Raw genomic sequence first — 16,331 nt, 5'->3', positions numbered from 1 at the left:
ATTTTAATCTTTGTACCTTTGCTGTTCTGTTAATGGTTTATTCCATCCAACTATGAAATCTGTAAAACAAACCTATTTTAAGTATAGTAGTCCCTCTTATCTGTGGGGGATGCATTTCAAGACCCTGCACATAGTACCAAACCCTATATATACTTGGTTTTTTACCGTTTATACATACCCTATGATAAAGTTTAATTTACAAATCAGGCACAGTAAGAGATTTAACAATAACTAATAGAATAATTACAACATACTATAATAAACATGTGAATGTGTTCTCTCAAAATATTTTATCATACTATACACACCTTTTTACTTAAAGGAAGCACTTTACAGCTTTTCTTTGGCATATCTGAATTTACAGCATTGCTACTCTTGTGCTTTAGAGCTATTATTAAGTAAAATAAGGGTTACTTGAACGGAGCTTTGCAATGCTTCAGTAGTCAATCTGACAACAAGATGGCTGCTAAGTGACAATGACCAGGTAGTGTATACATTGTGGAGATGCTGCACAAACGGATGATGCATGTCCTGGGCAGGCAGAGCAGGACAATGGGAGTTTTTATGACACTATTCAGAGCGGAACACACTTGAAACCTTATAAATTGTTTGTTTCTAAAATTTTCCATTTAGTATTTTTGCATGGAGGTTGACTGCTGCTAACAAACACCAAAAGCAAACCATGGATGAGGGGAATTATGTATTTTGCACACCTACGTTGCTTTCAGTTGTTTCACCGTTGCGTTCTCTTGCCCCCATCTTTCTTAAAACTATTGGTAAAGGATAATTATATTTTATTTATTATACAACATTATCTTATTCAACTGGAGACATTTAGGCTTTGTGTGTGTGTGTGTGTGTGTGTGTGTGTGTGTGTGTCTGTCCCATACTTACATATATCCTGGTAGGCTTATGGTCACTGAACATTACCTTTTGCCTAACATTATATAAGAGTCAATAAATTTGAGTGTTAAAATTGATTCAAGATAGCTAGACAAATATTAGCAAAGTCTCTTAAGCTGTTGTATAATCAGGGGCAATGTGCCAGGTTCACCAAATGAATTTTAAATAGAAAAAGGTTTTATTAATTTTTACTCTAATATTATAATTCAAGCTCCTCAACCTCATTTTTCTGTTTTTGTTAGTTTTCCACATAATTGGTACACAATAACTAAAAGTAGTTTGGCAATACTATACATTATGTATAGTATATAACTAGTATTGCTAGTTGGGGGGGATTATAGAATAAATCCAGCATTTTGTTCATTTCTTGAACTGTTTATAAGAATTACAGGTACTGTATTTCAGCAAATATGTTTAAAGGGGGAAATGTGTTCATTTTTGACAATTTTTATGTATATATATATGTATACATATTTATAAATATAAAACTGTAAAACAATTTTAAAAAGTCGTGAATTTGTATTGATTATTCATTGAAGCTTGAAATTTAACACAGATGCTGCTTTAAAAATCATATTGTTATATATTTGATTTATTTGAAACATAAAATGGGAATGATTAATATTCTTAAATAAATTACTTTTGTTCTGGAGGCTTCTTAAGTAGATTTGAAATTAGGTTCAATTTCATATAAAGTTTTCAGAAACATAACCTATTATATAAAGCAAGAGTCACATGTCTAAGATTTTAAAATTATTTCACTTTATCATCCACTAGTCTGGCATAGTAAAAGTTCTGAAATATTTATACATTTCTTCGGGGTTATGATTTTTATTTTTTACCACTTGTGGTTCATTTAGTTTGGGGAGGATGTTGAATCAGCTTCATCTTGAAGTACCTAACGTTATGTGAAAACCATGAGGATACATTAATTCTGAGTGTGTTCCTACCTACTTGTAATTACAGCATAATGTTGGTAGGTTTATTTTAACATATGAACAGTTTATTAGCAGAATTACATTTCATAAGCTATAATTTGTAATTTTTTTCATAAATTAAATACTTTTTTAGTGGGATTTATTTATAAGGGCTGATACTTATTTGCTCCTTTGACAGATATAAAAGGGTAATAAGGCAGGTCAAGGGTATTCTGGAAGTCAAAATTGAACGATTCCCTTTTTTAAAATATGGGATTGAATTCCTATGCAAGTTATAATTTTACTAAGGTAGGTTATAAATTAATCTAAAAAGGAAATATTTTTAAGACCTATTCTCTATTTTATAATTTCTTATTTTTGCTATTGGATATTTTTCAATTATTTGCTTTTAATTTGTATTATAATAAAACTTTAAAATGGTATCATATTCATAGTTTGGCACTATGAATTAGGATTTTAAATAATTTCTGGTGAATGGATTTTGTGGAATTGATTATTTCTTAATTTCTCTGATCAGAATCTTGAGAGTTAAGAAGAATAGAGTAAAGCAGAACAACCTTTTTATTATGAAAGATAGAAGGCTGAAAGAAGTGGGAGGAGAAAGACCTTTACTCGTTCTGTAATATTTTTACTTGAAATGTTCTTTTGCATTATATATATATATATATATATACTTGTAATGATACTTGTAAATTTCTTTCTGATTTTCGTTACCTGGTTTTTGGTTACTCTTTCAGCAATATACTTTTTTTTTTTTTTTTGTGAGCAGTCATCTGATTTATAAAAAGATGCAACAAATTTCAGAATGATACAAAATATTTTCAAAATAACATCAAAGAGTGAGTGTATTTAACCATACTCAGCTCATAACAGAGCAAATGGGTGAGGGGAGCAATACTCATGCTGAAGCATGTTTCATACACTGACAACAGAAAGTTGGTTGAAGGAAAGCAGAGGAACTCTGCCTTTTAAGTATTAGAATCAAGGGGCTCCATAATCATCTGGCATCCGCTCAGTGTTGTACCTGTGGTTAGAAATGTACATGATGGGAACACCAGGGGTCTGCCTGATTCTTCGTTTCGGGTCCCAGTCAACTGTGGCCACAATGTAACACTTGTGCTGAGTTACTGTCTGTACTAAGCAGTCATCTGCATAAGATCCTGTGTGTGTGCATGGTAATCCTTCAAATATTGGATCCTTGGTGATCCTTAGAGCCACTCGATACTTCTGCCCCAATTTCTCAATTTCAGCCATAACAGAGTCAGTTACACAAGGGATACACTTGGCATAGAGACAGTCCATCATTGACTGCACTAAATCCAGTTTGGCTTTAATGGAAAAGTTGATAAAGTTGGTATCAACCAGGATGTGGTAAGGTGGGTCCAGCTGTGTGTTATATTGGAAGAACAAGCAAAAAGGGTATCCAGGGACTTCTCTTTCCTTGAGTGCACTGTGATCCTTCTTTCTTTTTAGGTTTTAATCTATCCTTTTGTTTAAGTCTCTGATCTCTGAGACTAAGCATTCGCTTCACGGTCACATACTTCCTTGTTTTCTTCTGCTTCCCAATGTTCATGCCATACTCTTGTTTCTGCAGGAAACACTCAGCAATATATCGTATATTCTTACCAAGAGGTATTACTGCCCTACAGCATTTAGTCATAATATAACCAAATCATACCTCTGATTCCATATTATGAAAAAGATAATTATAGAAGAAAGCACGTGTTTTTATCTGAGGATAATGCTATTGACACACCATGTTGTGTGTATGATGAATTTCCCCTGGCCTGTTTGCATTTTTGCTCAATATTATTTACATATAAACAATAATTTCTGTTTGCATGATAGTTTACTGAATTTGAGAAAGTGATACTTTGAGGGGGTCAGTTACTTTCATTTGTTCTTTCTCTTGGTTTACTAATTAATGAGTGATGTAATTTATTACCTGTATCAGAACTTTAATCTTTTTTCATACTAGTTAAGGAATTTCACTATGTAATTAGGAAAAGTTTTACAAAATATTTTCTAGCTTCAGAGACTAAAGCTCTTTTAAAAAAACAAGTATTCTCTAGGATTCTCTCATGAAATTAAAAATGTATGTTCCCCATATATGTACACATATAAACTAAGAAATGAAAGGCAAAATTTGGCTTGTAGCTACAGTGTTCTTCAAATAATGATTCATATATACAAAGAATTTCTTTGCTCTTTACCTCACTCACTTTGGTGAACAATTTAAGGACTATTAATATTGTTAAAAATCTGTGTCCCAGAGATTAAGGACCTCTGAGTCAGATTTTACTACTTCTTTTTTTAAAAAATTATTTTTAAAGGAAGGGAGGCAGAGAGACAGGCTGACCAGGATCCACCCCGCAAGCCCACTAAGGGGCAATGCTTGCCTATCTGGGGCATTGCTCCATTGCTCAGCAACCAAGCTCTTCTTAGCATCTGAGGTGGAGGCCATGGAGCCAACCTCAGCACCTGAGCCAACTCGCTCCAACTGAACCGCGGCTGCAGGAGGGGAAGAGAGAGAGAGAGAGAGAAGTGAGAGGTGAGGGTGTGGAGAGGCAGATGGTGCTTCTCCTGTGTGCCCTGACCAGGAATCAAACCCAGGATATCCACACACCAGGCTGATGCTCTACCACTGAGCCAACTGGTCAGGGCCAGATTTTATTTCTAAAAATAGTAGTTGAGATGAGCTACCTTCATAAATGACTAGTAGTTGATAGAGGCAGAGGAACATTTTTAAGCCCAAGAGTCTTAGAACCATTGAGGATAGAAGATATAGGGCAGGGCCTTGCGAAGGGTTTAGATTGGAGCCTTAATGCAACATATAGGATCTGAGTAACAGTTTTTCTTGTGAGAAAGTTGTAGAGCAGGGGTCCCCAAACTTTTTACACAGGGGGCCAGTTCACTGTCCCTCAGACTGTTGGAGGGCTGGACTATAAAAAAAAAACTATGAACAAATCCCTATGCACACTGCACATATCTTATTTTAAAGTAAAAAAACAAAACGGGAAGAAATACAATATTTAAAATAAAGAACAAGTAAATTTAAATCAACAAACTGACCAGTATTTCAATGGGAACTATACTCCTTTCACTGACCACCAATGAAAGAGGTGCCCCTTCTGAAAGTGCGGCGGGGGCCGGATAAATGTCCTCAGGGGGCTGCATGTGGCCCGTGGGCTGTAGTTTGGGGACCCCTGTTGTAGAGGGTGCCATTTTCTGCAATTTTAGTGTTTTGCCTAATATCTCCTGCTTATACAGGAGAGGAAAGAATTACTATTTTCTCTGCCCTTCTGCATTCCCCAGTCAAAGATCTACCTTTAGAATGAATGCTGTAGTTTAACTATATTATGAGTTAAATGTACTTTTGAAGGCTGGACCAAAATGCTGGACACCATTAATAACATGGGTTCTATGAGGAAAATGAATTCCAAGAAACTTTGAGCATCATTTACTTGTAAATTAGGTAATGTATATTATCAGCAAGTTTGGAGTAGTAAGAACACTTCTAACCAGACCAGTGGTGGTGCAATGGATAGAGCATTAATTTGGGGCACCGAAGACCCAGGTTCAAAATTCTGAGATCACCGGCTTAAGCATGGGCTCATCCAGCTTGAACACACAGGCTCACTAGCTTGAGCGCCAGGTCACTGGCTTGAGTGTGAGGTCATAGACAGGATCCCATGGTCACTGGGTTGAAGCCTAAAATCACTGGCTGGAGCCCAAAGTTGCTGACTTAAGCAAGCACTCTCTGGTTCAAATGGAGCCCCTCAGTCAAGGCATGAATGAGAAGCAATCAATGAACAACAAAAAGTGCCGCAACTACAGGTCGATGCTTCACATCTCTCCCTTCGTGTCTGTCTCGCTTATTCTCTCTCTCTCTCTGCAAAAAAAAGAAGAAAATAGAAAATGTGACAACACCCACTTGAAAAGAACTTATAATTCTTATTCACATACATTATGATTAAATAGATGTTAAAATATATCCTAAATGTGTGCTAAAATTTTGAGGTTTTAAGAATGACCATCATTTATTTTCTAATTTGCTGTAATTTCTTATAGTTCAGAAATATTTTCAATTGCTATGTATTTTAAGCAACCTTTAATATTTGCAATTATATAGATTTTTTTTGTACTTCTTTTTTTTTCCATACTTACCTAGCAACTTGCTGATTTACAGTATCACTCAAAAGCATTTTTCTTTTTAAGTGAGAGGAGAGGAAATAGAGAGATAGATTGCCACGTGCTCCCTGATGGCGATCCACCTGGCAAGCCTTGTTGGAGGCCAATGCTCGAATCAACTGAGCTATCCTTAGCGCCTAAGGCTGACACTCTGACCAGCCAAACTATCCTTAGTGCCTGGGACGTATGCTCTAACCAGTTGAGCCACTGGCTTCAGGAGTGGAAGAGAGAAAGAAGTGGGAGAGAAGGGAAGAAGATGATTGCCTCTCATGTGTGCCCTGACTGGGGATCGAACCTGGGACGTCCGCATGCGGCCAGTGCTCTATCCATTGAGCAAACTGGCCAGGGCCACATTTTTCTTTAAACATTTTTTTTTATATATGTCCTCAAAGAAGTGGACTGAACTTATACTAAGAATAGTAATCTACACTTGTCAAAACTTTTGTGTTTTTATTTACGTTACTTCATTGGATCCTTAGACACATCCAAAGATGGCCATTATGACATTGTTGTTATTTTGGCCTTAAATTGAATTTTACTAAAATGAAGCATTTTCATCGTTGAATTAAGCAATCTGCATTTTAGCTTAGGAGCGGGATAAACTAGCAGAGAGATAAACAAGAAATGTTTCCATTAATACAGGTACAAAGGTACCTTCTCAGTACTTTAAATAATATTTGTCATTAAAATCAAGAAGAGAGGCCCTGGCCAGTTGGCTCAGTGGTAGAGCATCGGCCTGGCGTGCAGAAGTCCCGGGTTCGATTCCCGGCCAGGGCACACAGGAGAAGCGCCCATCTGCTTCTCCACCCCTCCCCCTCTCTTTCCTCTCTGTCTCTCTCTTCCCCTCCTGCAGTGAGGCTCCATTGGAGCAAAGATGGCCCGGGCGCTGGGGATGGCTCCTTGGCCTCTGCCCCAGGCGCTGGAGTGACTCTGGTCGCAACAGAGCGACGCCCCCTGGTGGGTGTGCCAGGTAGATCCCGGTCAGGCGCATGCGGGAGTCTGTCTGACTGTCGCTCCCCATTTCCAGCTTCAGAAAAATACAAAAAATAAAAATAAAAATCAAGAGGAGAGTACCTGACCTGTGGTGATGCTGGGGGTAAACCATCAACCTAGAATGCTGAGGTCATGGTTCAAGCCCAGGCTTGCTTGGTTAAAGCAAATATGTGGAGCATCTACTATAAGTTGATGCTTCTCTCTCCTCCATCACCTGTGTCTGTCTGTCTGTCTGTCTGTCTCTCTCTCTCAAATAAATAAATAGCCTGACCAGGCAGTGGCACAATGGATAGAGTGTCCGACTGGGATGCAGAGGACCCAGGTTCGAGACCCTGAGGTCATCTGGTTTGAGCAAAGCTCATCAGCTTGGACCCAAGGTCGCTGGCTCGAGCAAGGGGTTACTCGGTCTGCTGAAGGCCCATGGTCAAGGCACATATGAGAAATCAATCAATGAACAACTAAAGTGTCACAACGAAAAACTGATGATTGATGCTTCTCATCTCTCTTCGTTCCTGTCTGTCTGTCCCTATCTATCTCTCTCTCTGACTCTCTCTCTCTCTGTCTCTGTAAAAAATAAGTAAGTATATAAATAAATAAAATCTTAAAAAAATAAAAATCAAGAGGAACACTTCTGAGTTGGTGACCATGTGGAGATCCAGGGAGCACGGAGTGTCTGCAGAGGACATGGAAGTGCTGTGCCATTTCCCCAGACCTTGCCCTGTGCATCTCTTCCATCTGGCTTTTCCTGAGTGGTTATACCTTATAAAAAACAGTGTTTAATTGGGGGTGTGGGGGAGATAAGGGTGTAGTCCTCAGTAATCCTGGATGATTATCAACATTCTTTAAATTCTTTAAAAAGAACTGTATAGTCCAGCAATTTTCAACCAGTGTGCCATGAGAATTTTTAAAACTTCCAACACTGACTATTTAGTCAGGGGTCTTAGATTGTCAAATAAAAAAATGGCAATAGCCAACACAGTATTAGCCATCTGGTGTGAATGAATCAAAATTATACCTATTCTTTTTGTTAGATAGCCAAAAAATATATTTTTTGGTGTGCCACAGGATTTTAATAATTAGTTTATGTGTACCATGAGATTTAAAAGGTTGAAAATTGCTGGTATGGTCAGTAGAAAATATCTTAAGGTTTAATTCATTTTGATTTAATGGCTTCATTGGTTACAGTATCGTCCTGAAGCACAGAGGTTGCCGGTTTGATCCTCGTTCAGGGCACATATAGGAGCAAATGCTCCTGTCTCTCTCTTCTGCTTTCTCCCATCCTCTCTAAAAATCAATAAAATAAACATTAAAAAAATTTTTAAATGCATTTTCTAGAAGATATTTTTCCAAAAGAGCATATCTGGATGTTTGAAATATTAAGGTCACTAGTACTTTTCATACACAATTTATATTTAAAATTGTTACCTTTTAAATTATCTATCTGTCCCCATCCTCCTATTAAATCCTCCTATTAAATGGCATTGACTTAGCTTTTTCTGTACCAAACTGAAAGATGTGTATAGCAAACTGTCATGTACTATTGAATTCCTGCTATGTGGCAGACACCCTTTTGAGCTTACAAATTGATGAGATGGTAATAGAATAGATGAAACATGAAATCTTGCAAGTATTTTTGAAACAGATATTGTCATGTCCATTCTACAGATAGGGGTGTTGCAGAAATTACAGCATATGTCCAGGTTCCTGTGACAGGCAAGTAGTGAAAATAGGCACGGCTGACTTGATGGTCCTGCTCCATGTGTAGCTTGTGTAGTCATGCAAGCTGTATTTGTGCATCTGCAGAAATCTTTGAAAATACTGCTTTAATTAATTTTATCTTAGCAAATAACATCTCCACCAAATTGTTGTCATTAAAAAAAAGAAACAGTTCTCAAGATGACAACTGTGCTTTTCTTAGGATAATAAACTTCAGCTGCTGCTGCTCTTGCCTTGCCTTGTAATTTTATTAACTATATAACATTGTTATAGCAGTATATTTTAGCACGCACTTTAGCATCTATTTTTAAACATATATAAAAATTTTGGTGAGAAAATACAATGGCTCTTATTAAAACTAAAACTAAATATTGCATCATGTTGCCAAGTCTAAAGTAGTACTACAGAATAGATCCCAGAAACCATAGCTCTAACCACAGATTGGTTTTATATGTTAATATAATAAGCAGGATTTGCCTTTTTTCCCCTCTCTAACATACCATAAAATTTGTTAAGAATAATTCTTCACTCTGGGGGTGAGGGAATTGTTGTGTAAAGGAACAGGAAAATGAGAGAATATCATGAAATAGAACAGTGGCAGATAATTCATATGCCTAAAGTGTTATTGTTGTATTAGCAGTAGTCCACCTCAGTCAACATAACACTTAACTATATGCCAGTTACATTTTTAGACTCCCAAGAGCCTTTAAAGTACACTGCTCACAAAAATTAGAGGATACTCCATCTCTTCATATTCATTTTGAAATATCCCCTAATTTTTGTGAGCAGTATAGGTACCATTATTATTTTAAGGAAGGCAGAGCAACTATAGAGAGGTTGACCAAGATTACATAGCCAGTCAGTGGTGCCAACATTCAAACCTGCCCTGGCCAGATAGCTCAGTTGGTTAGAGCACTGTCCTGATACATCAAGCTTGCATGTTTGATCCCCAGTCAGGGCACATACAAGAATCAGCCAATGAATGCATAAATAAGTGGAACAACAAATCAGTGTTTCTCGCTCTCTCCCCCCTTGCCTCTCTCTCTCTCTCTTAAAAAAAAAAAAAATTCACACCTAAGCAGTTTAAATCCAAAACTCATGTGCTTTTCTACTATGCCATAGTACATTAACACTGGACCATTGGTGCTGCTGGAAAGGTATACAAGGTCTGAAAACTAGGTCCTAACGTTGGCATATCACATCACCATATATTTTGTTTAGACAAGGTTTTGTTGTTGTTAAACAGTTCGTGCATTATAAAGTTTGAGATTAAAAATTCACTGTAACCTTGCCCTGGCCAATTAGCTCAGTCGGTTAGAGTATTGTTCTGAAATACCAAGGTTGCGAGTTCCATCCCGAGTCAGGGCACATATGGAAAGTGACCAATGAATGTACAGCTAAGTGAAACAACAAATGAATACTTCTCTCTCTCTTTCTTCCTTTCTTTGTGTCTCTAAAATCAATCAAAATAAAAGCCTATAAAAATTCACTATGATCTGATTAGAGAATGCCAAGTGAGATAATATAAAAAGTATATCTAAAACTGTACCTTTATTTTCATGGACTTAACCTCTGAAAACTATTTTCTAAACATGTTCTAATTTAATAGCCCTTTGTAGGGACAATTAAAATAGTTCATTTTATTTTCCCATAGAAAATACATATTAATCAACCCATTTTTAAAATACGTACTTTCTCCTACCATTTGGTTGTTTTGTTTCTGTGCTTACTTTTAACTACATAGTGATGTATGTCATTTCCTTGCATTTTCAGTAATTTAGATTTCTTTCAGAAATCTCCTTGGGAGTAAGGAATTATGTGTGTGTTTACAAGGGTGCATATCTTTTTTTATTAGCTGAAGTACAAGCAGATAATTTGTATAATATTCTGTTTTAATACTATATTAGTGGGTAGCAATGAAAATAACATATATACATACATCTATATAGGTGTGTATGGATGCATACATACATCTATATATATATGTATATATGTGTATTTATGTACACATACATCCAAGATCCAAGTGTTAGGCAAAATAATGGCTATCATTTGTTGAGCATCTCTTATATACTGGACTTTGGGACACTTACTTTTTTTTTTTTTAAAGAGAGATGAGAAGCATCAGCTTGTAGTTGTAGCACCTTAGCTGTTCATTGATTGCTTCTCATATGTGCCTTGACCGGTGGGCTCCAGCCAAGCCGATGACCTTGGGCTTCAAGCCAGCAGCCAGTGGGTCATGTCTATGATCCCACATTCAAGCCAACGACCCTATGCTCAAGCTGGTGACCTCTGGGTTTTGAACTTGGGTCCTCAGCGTCCCAAGTCTGCTCTATTGACTGCGCCATGGTCTGGTCAGGCTTACATGTTCTTTATTTGGTTTAAGCCTCTTCACAATGTTTTTTTTTTTAATTTTGAAGAGTTTTATTAAAGGAGGAGATTTATTAAATATGCTGGCCACATATAGCTTACATGGGACAATGTGGAAGGCCCAAATCATGTGTGTTTAAAATATTTCAGGGGTTGTTTATATACCCTTGATCACACATGGGCGGGGGAGAGCATGACATCATGGCATAAGCTTACAACCTTTGTTTTCACCTATACAGGTTTGGGGAAAAGGATAAGGGGGCTCCTCACAATGTTGGAAGGCAGATATCTACCCATTTACTCAGAGCTTTATGAAGAAACCTAGTTAAACATTTTAAAGACTTCTTTTTACTCATGCTCATGAGAGAAAGTATAAAACATTTTATTGTATTTATAGCATACAAAAAAAAAGTGCACAGAGTTTTCCATGTTAGTTGTATCATAGTGAAAATTACACAGGAACCTATACCAGCTAGAGAGCAAATATAAATGCAATGTTTTATATAAACAGGACTCAAGATAGCTTGTTTGGTTTCCTTATAGTCGTTTCCTCGCTTGTCAGATAGAGAGAATAATAATTTTCTTACAGAATAATGAGAATTAGGCCCTGGCCAGTTAGCTCAGTCAGTTAGAGCGTCATCCCCAAATACCAAGACTTAAAAAAAAAAAAACTGAAAGAAAAAAAAGAAAAGCATGCTAAATAATTTAATAAATGTTTTATACTTTTTCTTATGAGTTCAAGTTGAAAGTCTTTAAAGTATTTATTTTAACCTAATCTCAAGAAATAAAGGATCACAATTTTCCATTTTCTATTTCTCCAAATGATACATATTTTTGTTTTTATATTTTTTTGTTCCATCTTGAAATCTACAAAGATAAGATCACTTATATTTTTTCTCCTTTCAATGTATTTTTGTTTCCTGTCTCCCCTACACCAAAATATATATTTTTTTAAGTTTGGGATCCAGTTAGAAATTTGTATAGAAATATGAGTACTAAACTTAATATTTGGAGAGATTATATCATTTTGTGATTGTGTAAGACTTTTGAATGGAATTAGCAACACCTAGAAAATTTTGCTGTGTTTCTATTTTTGTTAATCAAGACTAATTCCTATACCTTTCCGACCCTAGCCAAATGGATTTCTCTCTAGTCTTATAAGCAGCTGCATTGTAACACTTACTATGTAAGAAAATCAATGGGTACAAGACAGTTCATAGATATAGACTGGAAAATAAAAAATTTTTTTTTTTTTTTTGTATTTTTCTGAAGCTGGAAACGGGGAGAGACAGTCAGACAGACTCCCACATGTGCCCGACCCGGATCCACCCGGCACGCCCACCAGGGGCGATGCTCTGCCCCTCCGGGGCGTCGCTCTGTCGCGACCAGAGCCACTCTAGCGCCTGGGGCAGAGGCCAAGGAGCCATCCCCAGTGCCCGGGCCATCTTTGCTCCAATGGAGCCTTGGCTGCGGGAGGGGAAGAGAGAGACAGAGAGGAAGGAGGGGCGGGGGGTGGAGAAGCAAATGGGCGTTTCTCCTATGTGCCCTGGCCGGGAATTGAACCACAGTCCCCCGCACGCCAGGCTGACGCTCTACCGCTGAGCCTACCGGCCAGGGCCTGGAAAAGAAAAATTTGTAATAATGTTTTTATTATTTAAAACTATTTTTTCTGCCTGACCTGTGGTGGCGCAGTGGATAAAGCATCGACCTGGAAATGCTGAGGTCGCCGGTTCAAAACCCTGGGCTTGCCTGGTCAAGGCACATATGGGAGTTGATGCTTCCAGCTCCTCCCCCCTCCTCCCCCCTCCTCTCTCTGTCTCTCTCTTCTCTCTCTCCCTCTCTCTCCTCTCTAAAAAAAAAATGAATTAAAAAAAATAATTAAAAAAAAAAAAAGAAAAAGAAGAAGAAAAAAACTATTTTTTCTGCCTGACCAGGAGGTGGTGCAGTGGATAGACTGTCGGACTGGGATGCTGAGGACCCAGGTTCGAGACCCCGAGGTCACCAGCTTGAGCGCGGGCTCATCTGGTTTGAGCAAAAGCTCACCAGCTTGGACCCAAGATAGCTGGCTTGAGCAAGGGGTCACTCGGTCTGCTGAAGGCCCGCGGTCAAGGCACATATGAGAAAGCAATCAATGAACAACTAAGGTGCCGCAGTGCGCAAGGAAAAACTGATGATTGATGCTTCTCATCTCTCCGTTCCTGTCTGTCTGTCCCTGTCTATCCCTCTCTCTGACTCTGTAAAAAAAAAAAAACCAAACTATTTTTTCTGAGTCTTATTTTGATATTGTATAGAATAGTTAGTATAGAATATTTCTTGCATCATAATAGAACTTTACTTCAGTCCAAATCTGAGGTAGAGATGGAAGAGGAATAAAGAGACCAAGAGAAAGAATATGGAGAATATCAACAATTTGTCTTCTTTTCCTATTTCAGAGGTAAACATCTTAGTTGCTTAGACCTCTTCAAATTAGTACTTTTAAAAGCTACTGGAATAAATTGTTGAAGTCATACCTGGTTAAAGTTTTCTGATTAATTTTTTTTTCAGAGACAGAGAGTCAGAGAGAGGGATAGATATGGACAGACAGATAGGAATGGAGAGAGATGAGAAGCATCAATCATTAGTTTTTCGTTACGACACCTTAGTTGTTCGTTGATTGCTTTCTCATATGTGCCTTGACCATGGGGCTACAGCAGACTGAGAAACCTCTTGCTCGAGCCAGCGACCTTGGGTCCAAGCTGGTGAGCTTTGCTCAAACCAGATGAGCCCGCGCTCAAGCTGGCAACCTCGGGGTCTCGAACCTGAGTCCCCCACATCCCAATCAGACACTCTATCCACTGTGCCACCTCCTGGTCAGGCTCTGATTAAATATTATTAAGCAATCATGTTTCTACAATTACACACTTCATGATTATGATGTATGTTGGGACATTATTTTAAGTCTATTATTAACTAAAATTTATTTGAGTGGCCAAATGGATGTTTTAATGTGACTTGGTGTTACTTAGACATTTTAGATACCAGAATAGACTGGAAAATCCTATCAGCTTCACAATCTTGAAAAAGATAAAGCAATGGCTATTAAGCAGTCTTAGCCATATGCAGAGGAAGGTATGTGAGTGTGGCTTAGCTATAACAACTTTCTTACTGTGTATCACCTATAGAATTTTTTCCTATGAAATACTTAATGTTTATACATTTGTTGTTTTATAGTTATTTCCGTGTCCTGTTGACATCAGGGTTAGTGATTGTTGTATTGATAGTTCCTGACAAATAGAAATTGTTAGATATGCTAAGCCATTTCTAACAGAAGATACAAAGTTTTGACTAATACGTATGGCACAGCAAGTGTCCAATTCTAAAGAGCAAAATAAATGCAAACCTCCATTATGGTGAACACAAACAGCCTGAAAGCAAGTTATCAGTAAGCAAATAATTGTTGAACTGTTATGAATGGAATAGGATGTTGAAATAGGGCATGATTGGCTGATGTTACATATGTCCTTGATTACCTTCCTTGTGCTTTTATCCTAATAAGTGACATTCTTTGTATTCCCTTGGATGGCTAGACAGTCTGACACTGGAGAAGAATAAATATTGCATGTGGTACACATTAAGCTGTCATCCAAGACAGCATTTATAAAAAGTAACTGGAGAAATTCATAAGAAATTCTGCACTGCTACAGTTTCCTGGCTCCAGTCATAATTGTCAAAGTTCTTGACACATTTGGGTCTTCATAAATGATTTAGGTTTACAGTGGCTTGGTGTGTGCATAATTATTATGGATTTATATTTTTATATTGCCTTAGGATGTTAATGTTACCAAAATGTCGTATTTTATAATAATTTTAATTTTAAGAAATGTCTCTCTCTACATTGGTAATAAAGACATGTCTTTCATATTATGGTCTTTTCTTTTTTTGAGAGAAACCTACAGGGATAGACAGGAAGGGAGAGAAATGAGATGCATCAACTCATAGTTGTGGCACCTTAGTTGTTCCTTGATTGCTTTCTCTACATGCCTTGTCCGGTGGGGGGGGGGGGGGCTCCAGCCAAGGCAGCCATCCCAGGGTCATGTCTGTGATCCAACACTAAAAGCTGGTGAGCCCACACTCTAGCCAGTGGCCTTCAGGTTTTGAACATAAACGTAGGTCCTCAGTATCCCAGGCCAATGTTCTGTCCATTGTGCCACCGCCTGGTCTTTCATAAAAGGATTTTAGATAACTCATGTATTTGGAAGGAAGAATGGGATTTTTTTTTTTTTTTTCTGAAGCTAGAAACAGGGAGGCAGTCAGACAGACTCCCGCATGCGCCCAACCGGGATCCACCCGGCACACTCACCAGGGGGCGATGCTCTGCCCATCTGGGACGTTGCTCTGTTGCGACCAGAACCACTCTAGTACCTGGGGCAGAGGCCATGGAGCCATCCCCAGCGCCAGGGCCATCTTTTGCTCCAATGGAGCTTCAGCTGCAGGAGGGGAAGAGAGAGACAGAGAGGAAGGAGAGGGGGAGGGGTGGAGAAGCAGATGGGCGCTTCTCCTGTGTGCCCTCGCCGGGAATCGAACCCGGGACTTCCGCACGCCAGGCCGACGCTCTACCACTGAGCCAACCAGCCAGGGCAAGAATGGGAATTTTTAAGTGCTTAGTTTATCTTTAATCTGTTAGTAGATACTGCTTGCTTGTGTTTAGTTTTAGCAAACAATTTTCAAAATAAGTATTTTTATTTCCCTTCTCCAGTAGTATTGGAAATACATCAAATAGTGGCCCAAATGAATATCATTTTTAAACAACTTCCAAAAAAACCCCAAATAACTACTTGATGTTTTATTTTAAGCTATTATATGCTTTTATTCACATACTTTTATAATTTTAATATTGTTCTTTGAGGCAGGGTAGTGTTTTAATTTTTCTAGTACTATTATCTCTTAAAATTTCATTTCAGAGGAAGATGGGTTGAAGATATATTGTACTAAAATACACTTACCATATAAAAGAGATAAATTATGAATGCAAATTTGTAAGCATTTTTAAGCTCCTCTTTCACTAAACTAGAACACTTCTTTTCATTCTATCTATATAATATGCCAAATAATAACTGAAGAATGCCCCTCCCCCAAGAAAAACCCATTTTTAAAATTTCTGTAACGTGGCACAATTATTTTAGGCACAATTATTGTTTCAAAGTAATTAGAATTCCCATTCTATAATCTAATCAAGAACTT

General features: G+C 37.8%; 1 protein-coding gene and 1 pseudogene across 1 annotated transcript in view; one reads left to right on the top strand and one right to left on the bottom strand.

Moving 5' to 3' along the window:
• The window catches only part of OLA1 (Obg like ATPase 1), a 195,380-nt gene that overhangs the window by 147,575 nt on the left and 31,474 nt on the right, over positions 1–16,331 (top strand). The window lies entirely within an intron of this gene.
• Positions 2,823–3,414, bottom strand: LOC136378679 (rRNA-processing protein FCF1 homolog pseudogene; annotated as a pseudogene).

This window comes from Saccopteryx leptura, chromosome 7 (genome assembly GCF_036850995.1).
Source record: "Saccopteryx leptura isolate mSacLep1 chromosome 7, mSacLep1_pri_phased_curated, whole genome shotgun sequence".
Lineage (NCBI taxonomy): Eukaryota > Metazoa > Chordata > Mammalia > Chiroptera > Emballonuridae > Saccopteryx > Saccopteryx leptura.
The sequence above is the reverse complement of the archived record's forward strand: the minus strand, read 5'-3'. Positions and strand labels throughout refer to the sequence as shown.